Genomic DNA, 13006 nt, shown 5'->3' with positions numbered 1-13006 from the left:
TTCCAGGTTCTGTAATCCAAGATTCCTTTCAACATACTGTAGATACCAGGGATCAAACCTCTTCTGCTCCAGGTGATGGCTCTTGCAGAGGTGCCTGGCATTCAGAAGAGACAGCTCTGTGTGTCACTCAAGCTGAAACAAGTTTAACATGTTGCTTCAACACATAACCCCTGACTGAACCTTAAATAAGATGGCAGCTCAGTGTGGGTGGCTAGCTGCACCCGCAAGTGAAACCAGTTAATGTGACTCAAAGGGTCTTGCCTGCTTCAGCAGCCATAGATTTCTGCAGCAAGGCAGCTTATTGGCGATTATGCAGTGCTCAGAGTGGTAATGTGACCACAGGCTGGAGACGGGCTGGCAGGACAGTCTCTTCCTGCACTGGAGCTTCTGGGGCACTGGAGACCAGTGTGTCCGGCTCTGCAGCCGATTCCCTCTCCCCCTACAGTTCTTCATGGCCTCATCCCTGAGATGTGAAGGCCATGACAGAACCTGGAGACCTTGTGCAGGCAATGCATATGCTCAACCGCTAAGCTATGTTCCTTCTATGTGTTTAGAAATCTGCAATACAAGACATCTTATCCTGAAATAAGAAACAATATTATGGCTGCCATGCTAGACTGAAAGTCTCTTTGCAGAGCTAAGCTGGTATGGTGCAAGTAAGGGTTGAATGGATCTGGACAAATTTTGGCACATAGTTCATATCCACACCATACATTTAAAGTGCACAGGTTTCGCCAAAGAATACAGTGGTATCTTGGGTTAAAAACTTAATTTGTTCCAGAGGTCCGTTCTTAACCTGAAACTGTTCTTAACCTGAAGCACCACTTTAGCTAATGGGGCCTCCCGCTGCCATCACGCTGCCAGAGTACGATTTCTGTTCTCATCCTGAAGCAAAGTTCTTAACTCGAGGTAATATTTCTGGGTTAGCGGAGTCTGTAACCGGAAGTGTCTGTAACCTGAAGCGTATGTAACCCGAGGTACCATTGTAATGGGAACTGTAGTTTGTTCAGAGTGCTGGGAATTGTAGCTCTGCAAGGGCTAAACTACAGTTCCCAGGATTCTTTGTGGGAAGCCACATGCTTTAAATGAAAGGGGTAGATGTGACTCATAGGTGAAGGGGTCACATGGTTACTTCACCATATACCTAGCCCATAACATAGGAAGGTGTCTTATACTGGGTCAGGCCAACGGTCCATTTTGCTCAGTATTGCCTACACTGATTGAAGCAGCTCTGCAGAGTTTCATCCTAGCAGGGGATGCTGGGGGTTGAACTGGGGGCCTTCCACATGCAAAGCGGATGTTCTGCCCCTGAGCTGCAGCCCTTTCTCTCATCAGATTCAGCCCACCTCCACCAGCCTGCTACAAAATGTTACATACAACAAGCACCAACTATGGAATGAATGTTTGTTTATTTTTATTTTCTGTTGATTACTTATGTTACACAGTTTTTAAAACCAATAAAGCATATAAAAAAACAGAAGGAAAACCCTGCTTTTGGCACACTTGTGGTGGCAGTAAGATGTGGCTGAATTAAGATGTTAGTTTAACCAATCTGCTCTTGCCATAGATTCCCTGGCCCAGTCATGACCACACTTTTCATCTTATTTTTTGATGCAAGCAGGTGTTCTGGTGGAAGAATAATCTTGTTGGGCCAACAGGATAGTGTTCTTTCCTTTCCAAACACCAATGAAAAGCTCCAGGTCAGACTCACCATTTTCGCCACCCTACTTGCCCTTTGGCCATCACTCCCCGGATACTGCTCCTTTCCCAAATTAAATGCTACAAACATTCCGGAGACAGCTGAAGCATTCCTAGCTAAGTGCCCGGCCTGTTGCACAATGCAGTGCTCAGGCAGTTCGATTTTTCCTACATCTCTGCCTGTTTAGATTCCTGCTTGCAGAATGACTAACTTTAAGGACTAAAAAAAAGTGTTTTGATTACACTGCCTTTTTTGGCCAACTGGGAGCATTAGTCACAGCATTTCTGTGCAGAGAAGCCAGGTTTTAGCACAGCATCACTCCTGCTCTCTCCCTCTCATACTTTCTCCCCTCCTCCACTTTTATGACATTTTAAGGATCTCAAAGACAATGAAAATTGAGGAGTGAGAGCATGTGAGGGCTGATAGCACTACATCCAAAGCATTGCATCACACTTACCCCACCACAGTCAGTGTAGGGCCTTCTGGGTGTGGGGAATTAAATGTGCACTCCCACCATCCTGGACCTGGTGTCCTTCTCTTACTCATCCAGCAGATCAGCACGACCTCCTTTGCTCTGCCATCCAGCTGCTCACAAGGGAGAGGGCTGTCGGGGGCAATTTGCTCCATTTCAGCTAGCACTGGCCTGTGGTTTCCTGTATGCCCTGTTCCCCCACTCCTGCCTCTGCTACTCACCTCAGCCTCAGGCACACAAGATTCAGAGTCATCTTGTTGAGGCCACCAAGTTCTATGCATCCCAATCCCAAGACTATCATGGGACTGGAAATGGACAGTTTTTGGGCGCAAGAGGAAAGGCATGAGGAGCTTCTGGCATGGAGGTGGGGGGAGAGAACCTTTGCTCCAGTTGAGCACTAAAGAGCAGAAAAAATGAAATGCTAAAACACAGAACTTTAAAGCATGGACCTGTGCCTGGAAAGAGTGGGGCAAAAGGTCTTGTGGATAAGCCCAACAAGAGACACAATACAGCGTATCAAAGGGAGGGGTAGTCGCTGCTTTGCATGCAGAAGGTCCCAGGTTAAATCCATGGCATCTCCGGATACTTATTTCTTTATTGCATTTATATTCCATCTTTTCCCCAAGGGGCTCAAAGTGGCATATTTGGTTCTCCCTCTCTTCATTTAATTCCCATAACCCACTGAGAGGCAGTGACTGGCCCTTGGCCACCTGGCAAACTTCATGGCTGAGTCAGAATTTGAACCTTCATCTCCCAGGTCTCATTCCCTCCACTATACAACACTGGCTTTCTGGCAGGGCTGGGAGAGACACCAGTCTGAAATTCTAGAGAGCTGCTGCCAGCTCAGCTGGTGCAGATAATAAATGGACCAGTAGTGTCTGACTCAGTACACAGCAGCTTCTTATGATTCCTAATATGAGTTTACAAAATTATGAACAGTGTGAAAAAAGATGTTTGTCCATGTCTTGTACTTTTAATGTTCTGTCTATTCAGGGTCACCCAAACATTTGTAGTAATTCAGGACTTATAAAATAAAGTACTTTTTCACCTGCAAAACACAACATATGATGTGCACTCAGACTGCATTTTTAATGTTTCATTTCATAAGGTGCTCTAGGAGCTAGGATAATGAATGTTTGAACAAATACAATTAAAACTGTCATGACCCAGGAGTCCATCAGTGACACAGAAGGCACCAACAATGGAGGCCCCAGAGCTAGCTCCACCAAAAAATATATATTTCAATGTATCTTAATGTTCCTTAACTTCACTGATCTTGTTTTCAGATCCTGCAGAATAGTGGCAGTTTGGTGGCTCTGCTGTTTCTCCACAATATCCGAACTGTGCAGACATTAATGCCTAAAAAGCACTAGTGCAACCCAGAAAGAATGCTCCTGTTTAGGGCAACCACCACGCTGGAAAAGTAGCCTTAAAATCATGCTGAAGACTCACAAGGAAGGGGGATTCCAGATAAGGAAAATTACACCCTTTGACCCTCTTACCCCCTCTCCCATAAATTCTATAGTGATGAGGGGTTTCTTGCATGGAGCCTGAGCATTTTTATAGCTAGATGGCCTGGGTTGTGGGGCAGAAGTGGGAAGACATTGTTTTCTTTCTCCTGAAACATCCTCCTTGAGATCATGAGAGGCCCCTTCTGAACCCTAATTTCCCTACTCCAGGATACTGCGTTATTACCTGTTAGGGGCTTGAGCCAGTGTCATAGCGTGGGTTACCAGGGCCCAGGGCTGTGTGGGACCGGGGGGGGGGGGAAGGATGGAAACAGACAGAATATGCATGCACATTCAACTGCCTAACGGTGTACATGTCACCCTGGAGATTGCAGCCACAGAAATAAGAAAGGAATTGTTCCGTTGTCTGGAGAGGTCACTTCTGGTTCAAACAAAGAAGCCATTTTCAATGGAGCCTAGTGGCGGAAGCATACAGCTGTAGTGAGGCAGCATTGGGTATGGAAATTTTGTGCCCCTAACAATTTTGCACCCGGAACAACCATCACTCTCCCCGCCCCATGCCACTGGCTTGAGCAAACCAGCTTCCTTTCTTTGTCTGGCTTTAGGTTGGGTTTTCCTTTCTTTCCCCTCTTTCTCTCAACTGATACCCTAAGATTTTCTGTCTCAACTAATCTTAGCCATAGGCTTAATCAACAGCAGAGAGATGGGTAATTTTTTTCAGGCCAGAGGCCACGTTCCTGAGTAACCTTACAAGGGTTGCATGCCAGCAGAGGAAGAGGCAGAAGTGGGTGGAGGATCAAATGTAGATTTTACCATTGTACAGTAAGCCAGTTTCTCACACGAATGGACAGACACACACACACCTCTGTCTTCTACCCAAGCAATACATTCCCGCCAAACAAAAACCCCTGGGGAGAGGGCATAGCACAGGCAGTGAAAGGGGTGGCCTAGGGAAAGTTTGAAGGACCAGACAGTGAGGTTTGGCGCTGGTGACATTTGGCCCCCAGGCCTCAGGTTCCTCCACACTGATCAACAGGTTTGTAAGTCATGAGACCTCACTATAGTTCACAAAAGCTTGTTTTACAATGAATCTATTAATCAGTAATATGTCCCCACAAGACTCTTTGTTCTTTCTCCTATCCAAGCATCACTCTTATGCAAAATACAGGTAGTTACATCTCTAACATGAGCCAATTCTCAGTCCATGAACTGGCTTTAAATCAAGGCAAACAGCCCTATGGCTTTTGCGTTCCTCTGCTTTTCATTCATCCCAGCACTTTACTTTGGGGCAGTTTGGTGTATTTAAAAAAAAAAGTTCTTTATCATATTTACATTATTTATTTCTTGGAGGGCACAAGTTGTTCCCTTGCAGAATACTTAGGTATGCCCTGGCATACAGTTTGGGCATTATTGATGGAGACTGATTTGAAAGCAGCTGCTCGATGGGAAATGACTTAAGGCAATAATGATGAATGATGTGTAATATATGCTAGAGCCTGAAAGCCAGGTCCCAGTTTTGCCGCCAGGGATTGTGAAAATACACCTTGCAAAATCCAGACCCTGCCTCACCTCTCAAAAGATGACACAGAATGCAAATGAGAGTCAGCGTGTCATAATGGTTTGTGTGCCAGACTGAGGCTGGAGAGATCCAGGTTCATGTCTGAGCAGGAATTTCACTGCTTCATCTTGGCCTAACCTACCTATGGGTTGTTGTGAGGATACAATGGGCAAGGTGGGTGAGGAAGGGCTCCTTCAGACTGGTGTTTTATTGCGGGTGTATTCTGCAACAAGTTCTTGACTCAATAATAGTGTATTAGTCATGGATTTATTCTGTTTTAATTTGTTCCACAATGCTTCTCCACACTACTGCTGTCCTACGCACACACAATTGTCACTTTTACAGGTTTTCCACATTCACATTCACCGGAGCACAAACAACACATTTAACATCAACTTCCCTTCCCCCACTTCCATGGTTCATTTTAATCCTGGTCCTGAATGGAGTAACTGTGCCACTGAAGGACCAGGTTAATTCTGTGTCCAGGACAGCTGTCTACCAGCTCCATCTGGATGCCAGCTGAGACCCTACCTGCCTGAGCATTGTCTTGCCAGAGTGGTACATGCCCTGGTTATCTCCCGCTTGGACTACGGCAACACGCTCTATGTGGAGCTACCTTTGAAGGTGGCTAAGAAACTACGACTAATCCAGAATGCAGCAGCTACCAGGACCATATAACACCAGGCCTAAGGGCTCCACACTGACTGCCAGTATGTTCCCAAGCACAATTCAACGTGTTGGTACTTTATAATGCTAAATGACCTCAGCCCTGCATACATGAAGGAGCATCTCCACCACCACCATCCACCCCAGACAATGAGGTCCACCTCCGGTGGCCCTCTGGTGGTTCCCTGACTGTGAGAAGTGACGCTACAGGCAACCAGGCAGAGGGCCTTCTCTGTAGTGGCACACTCCCTGTGGAACAGCCTTCCATCAGATTTTACAGGGATAAAGAACTATACAACTTTTAGAAGACATCTAAAGGCAGCCCAGTACTGTATCGGGAAGTTTTTTAATGTTTTTATACCGTATGTGTTGGAAGCCACCCAGAGTGGCTGCGGCAACCCCGTCAGAAGGGCGGGGTATATTATTATTACTGTATTATTATTAGGACACCATTTGGGCAGACACATACAGTTTTCCTTGTTTTGTTTACACAGTACATTTGTTCCTGTAGCTGATACTTTTTGCATTTGATTATACATAACACTCAGGTCCAGATGAGACAGTTTATCTACATTTTTTTCTCTTTAGTGACAGTGTGAATCATGAGACCTATATACAGTGGGAGGGTGTTTCTCTCTCTGAAATGGAAGCATTTTCTTTTCTCTCGTGTTTGAAGGTTTTATTGTAATATTTGCAGTGGGGTAGACTAGATGACCCTTGGGGGTCCCTTCCAACTCTACAATTCTATGATTCTATGGTTGCATTATATATATTTTTTTGGGGGGGGGTTAATCCTGATATATATTTTATTCTAGGAGGCTGAAATTGGTCAGAATCGAGTATACACTTAAATTGTTCAGAATCAAGTATACAGCTAAATACATTACTTCTGGTAAATGAGCCCCAACAGCTGCTAGAGGGCTGTGAAAATTTGTGTCCCGGGCTTTTTAGACTCATCTACCCATGTACTGGGATGTGGGTGGCGCTGTGGGTTAAACCACAGAGCCTAGGACTTGCCGATCAGAAGGTCGGCGGTTCGAATCCCCGCGACGGGGTGAGCTCCCGTTGCTCGGTCCCTGCTCCTGCCAACCTAGCAGTTCGAAAGCATGTCAAAGTGCAAGTAGATAAATAGGTACCGCTCCGGCGGGAAGGTAAACAGCATTTACATGCGCTGCTCTGGTTCGCCAGAAGCGGCTTAGTCATGCTGGCCACATGACCCGGAAGCTGTATGCCGGCTCCCTTGGCCAATAAAGTGAGATGAGCGCCGCAACTCCAGAGTTGGCCACGACTGGACCTAATGGTCAGGGGTCCTTTTACCTTTAGCCATGTACTATCTAAAATGAAAGGGGCACATTGGTCGCCAGATGTGATTTTTTTTGGTCAGCTCTCTCTCCCCCCCACATGTAAACAGTTCCTAAATGAACTGAACTGCAACCATTTGATGCATGAATGAGCCTGCAATCCTATGCAGACTTATCTGTGAGGAAGCTCCGCTGAAGAGACCTCCGGGTCTAGGGCAGTATATAAATTCAATGAACAACAACAACAACATATTCAGAGTAAACATGTATAGGATTGCACCATAAAGGGATTTATACCCCATCCTCCAATCAAATTGCCTGGGTGGCTTACACAATTTCAAAATGTAATAAGTAGAATCTGCTTTTAAAAGAAAAAGATTCAAGAGGGCACTAAAAGCAGCAAAATCCTTCAGAGCAGAATAAAAACATAAAACACAGTGACTAAGATTGAACATAGAATGGGTAACAACCATTGATAAATGTTTTTTAATCCACTTTTGGAACTTGCAAAAGGCTGTCAACAAATATTATACTTAAAATCTAGGATTATACATCTCTGAAGGTCTTGTGCATGCATTTTTAAAGTCTTGCTGCTGCTGCTACTAACATATATGCCTGATAAGCCAGCGAAGGAGCTTCTCCCTTGCCTGTGTATGAGCTGGTCTTTAATGGCATCCTTTGTAACCTAACTTACACCCTGCTCAGGGCTCCTGCAGTCTGCGCCCCTGGCTCGGGATGGAAAGAATCTGGGAGCCTCCCAAAGATTTTGCAACAGTCCAATCCAGCATCCACTGACAATTGCTGCTTGGCATCTCACTGGCATCGCAAGATAATAGGAGATAATTAAAGTTAATTACTAAGCTCATTGCAACCAATTTAAAAGGGCAGGGGGGGAACACTGGCTCTTTTTATTTTCTGTTACTTTTTCTTTTTTAAAAGGCTTAAGAGGTGCAAGAACTGTCAGAATCCAGTCCCTTAAGAATACAGGTTACACGGCCATTCATTCACACATGATCTCCTAAGTGAGAGGGGAATGTGAAAGGTTCCGCCTTGAAGATGAAAAGCTTCCAGTTCTGAAAAGCTAAACACATGAACCTTTCAGCCAAATAGCGCAGAAGATTCATAGATATGCAGCTTTGCTTGAAGCCATATTTATCTAAGACGTTTAAATTATTTCACAATTAATCTGGTGGCAGAGTACTAAATCTTCCTTTCAGTCAAGCTTCTCCCAACCCAGTAACGGGAAATTTGGCATGAGTGGCCCAAGGGAGGATGGGAGCAGGCCGCTAGACTGTCCTGTGCACTTGGAACAATGGTAAACTGTTTCCACCTCTATAGGGTTTTTACAGTGGTACCGCGGGTTAAGTACTTAATTTGTTCCGGAGGTCTGTTCTTAACCTGAAACTGTTCTTAACCTGAAGCACCACTTTAGCTAATGGGGCCTCCTGCTGCCGCCGCACTGCTGGAGCACGATTTCTGTTCTCATCCTGAAGCAAGGTTCTTAACCTGAAGCACTATTTCTGGGTTAGTGGAGTCTGTAACCTGAAGCGTATGTAACCTGAAGCGTATGTAACCTGAAGCGTATGTAACCTGAAGCATATGTAACCCGAGGTACCACTGTATATGTTTTTATTGTTGTTTATTTATTTATTAAATTTCTATACCATCCTTCATCTGAAGATTGCAGGGTAGTTTACAATATAAAAACACAAAACTACACAACATAAGAACAAACAAAAACAATAGCGCCTCCTGTATACAACATAGTTTAAAAGGCCATAGAGTCTATAGCTCTCTGATTATACCTGATTCAGCAAAGATGTGTCTTTCAGGCATGCCTCATCACTTCTCAGGCGTGTCACTGTGGCACACCAGGGGAGGCACTGAAGCATATGGTCTGGTCATGCCCTATAGTGGCACTGTTCTGGACAGAAGTCATTGTCTGTATCACTTTGATCTTGGAAAAATACATAAAATTCTTGGATGCTCAGGCTACATATACTCAATATATTCCAGCACTGTGGGCCTTCATGGAGGAGCAACATAAGTGGACTTTGTATGCCTTCTTGGCAGCCAAAAGTTTGGTATTACAACAATGGAAGGAGTGGGAGATTAAAAAATAGAACCTGATAAAACTGACAAGTAAAAAACACTAAGAAGTCTTGTAGAACAAAAAAATCTTCCACCTGGTGTTGAAAAGTAAACAAAGTTGGTGCCACTTAAGCCTACCTGGAGATAGCATCCCACAGACAAGGAGCCATAGCAGAGAAGGATGCATCTTGGTTCATTGTACACATTGGACCTTAAATGAGGATGTTTAATATCTGGATAGTTACAAGGGTATTGTGGTGGTGGTGGTGATCATTAGTGGGAAACAGCAAAAAACTAATTCCCAATACCCTGATCTGTTAAAAGCTTTGGGGACTGTAATCCTAAAGTGGTGAAAGTGGGAGATGAGAACAAAGGCTGTTCTACTGTCTTATCCTATATTAAGCCTGGCTCAAGCTGGCAGGATGGAATATTTGAAGTAAAGGCAGAGGAACACTCTTACATTACTCTGGGTTTTGTTTTGTTTTTATGCAGGGGAAAGAGAGGAATTTAGACTCACCCAGGATTGTGTATCCACTTCCCCCCAGTCTGGGCTTGTTGGACCTGGGTGGGGGGTGCTTCTGATCCTTGGGATCCAAGCTGCCTCCTACCAAAGGCTGAACCATGACTTTGGAGGAGCCAGCAGAGTTGGAGTGGATCTCCCTCTCCAACATCCTAGCTCTGTTTCTGATGCCAAAGAGGTAGAGCCCATCTGTCTCCTGCTCCCTGGGATGCCCTTCCAGGGATCATAGGTTTGCACCCTTAATTTGTTAAATCATGTTTATATTTTTTTGAAATTAATGCCAAGTGGCCATGTGCTTGTCAGTCATCCTTGTTGCTTTACACTCACTGGCCAGAACAGTGGAAGCTGCATACAGGTTCACTTAATACAGAGCCAGTGTGGTGTAGTGGTTAAGAGCGGTAGTCACGTAATCTGGGGAACCGGGTTCGCGTCTCCGCTCCTCCACATGCAGCTGCTGGGTGACCTTGGGCCAGTCACACTTCTCTGAAGTCTCTCAGCCCCACTCACCTCACAGAGTGTTTGTTGTGGGGGAGGAAGGGAAAGGAGAATGTTAGCCGCTTTGAGACTCCTTAAAGGGAGTGAAAGGCGGGATATCAAATCCAAACTCTTCTTCTTCTTCTTCTGAGCAACTGGTTATCAGTGCCTGCATTAAAAAAATGTTTCCCTAAGAAAAAGAGTGAGAGGCTTTATTTTTTTTTTTTTTTTAAATGTGACTATTCATAGAAAGGGCAAATAATATCTCCCACTGCTGAGGCCTTGAGTCTGTAACACATCCACTATAACAAAGGAAGGCTGTTTACTGAACGACAAACTGAACTCTACAAAATTGCAGTGCATCTCCTTGAAACAATAATTCACAGCCTTTGTCATGCACAATCCTAAATGAAGGAAAAACACGTTCAAACTTCTTGCAAAGTAATATTGCCAATAGCCAAAAGGCCAGTTAGTCAGCTGGAGTCGACTGTTGTCACCAAGGAAAAGCGACACACTTTGTTGAGTTCCTTCTCCAAGGAATTAGAACTTTTCCCAGGAGACTCCTAAACTCTGAGTAGTGGACATCTCCTTAGGAAATCCTCCTCCTATGGTAACCATCCCTCTAGCAAGGCTGATCATGGTGGTTCTACATCCAGGGTGGATCTGACTTATGCCAACTCTATATGCCTCAAGTAAAGAGCAAAACAAAGTTGTTCTTCCTTTTGAAATGATTATTCTTTGAAATATTTCAAAGCCATACAGTATACTACCACTTTAATCTTGTTTTCTTCACACATATACAGCTGTTCTTCAAATGTCATCTAACTAGTGCCCTACTGCATAGCTGTCAACATGTCCCTTTTTTTTAAGGGAAATTCCCTTATTCCAAATAGGATTCCTCGCAAGAAAAGGGAAAAGTTGACAGCTATAACATATTCAGTTAGGTAAGCTGGTTACACAAAATGTGGCAAGATGTTATGAGGACTCATCCAATGGTGGATAGGCCAACCTGATTTCATTATTAACTAGCATTTATTTCTCTTGCAAATGTTACAAATGGTTTTAGGTTTCCATTTCTACATTGATTGCTGCATTGAAAGCTTCAGATTTGTTTCTCATTGTTGAGATTATTATAACTTGTCCATTTCTATTCCAGAGAATATATTTGTGAGGCAGACGGAATCACAATTAAAAACAAAACAATATGACTAATAAAATCAGAACACATTAAAAAGAATAAAGAAAAAGAAAAATGGGTATCTGAAGGTTATAAAAACAAGAAATCATTTTATAAATGCTTGCTGAAATAACCAAGTTTTAAGTTGACACCTGAAGCTCATTACAGATGCCGACTTGATTTCTCTAGCTAAAGAGTTCCATAATCCCGATGGCCCCACACTTAAAGCATAATTTTGTGTTAAGGTTCAATTGACACTGCCAAGCACCATCAGATGGGCTTCAGTGGCAGATTGCAAAGGCCAGGCAGGGGTATAAGGAATCGGGCAACATTTTAAGTGCACTGATGACTAATGGTCACAAGTCAAGCATGCTAATTTATTTTATTATTTATGTATCCAAATTATATCCCACCCTTCCTCCCAAGGGAGCCTAGGGTTGCAAACACATCTGTAACAAAAACACAATTAAAAATGAAGACATAAGCAAATAATTTAAAAATTGTTAAAACAATAAAACAGAATCAAACATGTAACTAGTCATGTGTCTGAATAGTCCTGTTGAAACAGAAATGCTTTCAAAAGGCACTTAACAGAATACAATGACGGCACTAGCCTATTGTCAGCAGCAGGGAGTTAGTGCTGCCACACTGCAAGCATGGCTCCTGACAAACAGAATGGACATTGCACAGCACTCCTAGGAGTGCAAGTTCTGCAGCTCAAAGGGATCAAGTTGACACCTATGTCCCTTAAGTAAAGTGGTGAAGTGATATGGCATTTAAGTATCAGTTGCATGTTTTAAGATACATGGGGGGCAAGGTCCCACCAGTTTTGCTTGTGAAAATATGTATGTGTGTGTAATACATAATAATATATTACACCATGTCTTTGAGAAATGTAATCAGTGAGGCTAGCAATTTATCCTTAAGACATGGGTCACAAGGCTTTCTCTTTAGTAAACCCAGAAAAATAAACGCCCAGACTTAAAAGAAGACAGAAATGTAGCAGAGTGTCTTGCCAGAGCTTTTAGATATGATAGCCTGTGTTTAACTGTGTACATTAACTGTCATTAACGAGTAAAACCTATTACTGATAGAACTTCTTATTCCCAGAAATTACACAAAATGGAAGAATTCATTGAGTAAAGAAATAAAAAAAACTGCTACTGCCACATCTCCTCTCATATAAGTAAAAAATCATCTTTACCTGCCTTTCTCCTGGGAATAGTCTGCTTTTCAAATCTAGTGCAATTTTCCCTGAATGTCAGAATTCAGAAAAATTGTTCTTAACATCTAGGGGGAGGGAACATGGCAGGCACTTTGCATTCCTTCGTAGCTTAGAAAAGCCAACTGTGATACTGAAATTTAATAACACAAAAAACAAAATCGCTAGACATCTTACTCCCAAACAAACTCAAAAGGAGTTTAAAATATTTTGAGATCATTTAATTGCTTCCCACCTTCTTTAATAGTATTTTGGGACGGGGCGGGGGGAATGATTCTTACTTGAATGCACTGTGCATATTATGGGCTGGCAAGCTGAAGTTGGGAACTAGTGCTAAAAATTAGGAAGAAAGCAAAG

General features: G+C 43.4%; 1 long non-coding RNA gene across 1 annotated transcript; it reads left to right on the top strand.

Moving 5' to 3' along the window:
- The first annotated feature begins 1197 nt into the window (after positions 1-1197).
- Positions 1198-8350, top strand: LOC308463913. The gene is made up of 2 exons (XR_013979817.1): positions 1198-5372; positions 8105-8350. It is a non-coding gene; the product is annotated as an uncharacterized lncRNA (long non-coding RNA).
- The last annotated feature ends 4656 nt before the right edge of the window (positions 8351-13006 follow it).

Source organism: Podarcis pityusensis, assembly GCF_964106645.2.
Source record: "Podarcis pityusensis genome assembly, chromosome: 15".
NCBI classification, from domain to species: Eukaryota; Metazoa; Chordata; class Lepidosauria; order Squamata; family Lacertidae; genus Podarcis; species Podarcis pityusensis.
The sequence above is the reverse complement of the archived record's forward strand: the minus strand, read 5'-3'. Positions and strand labels throughout refer to the sequence as shown.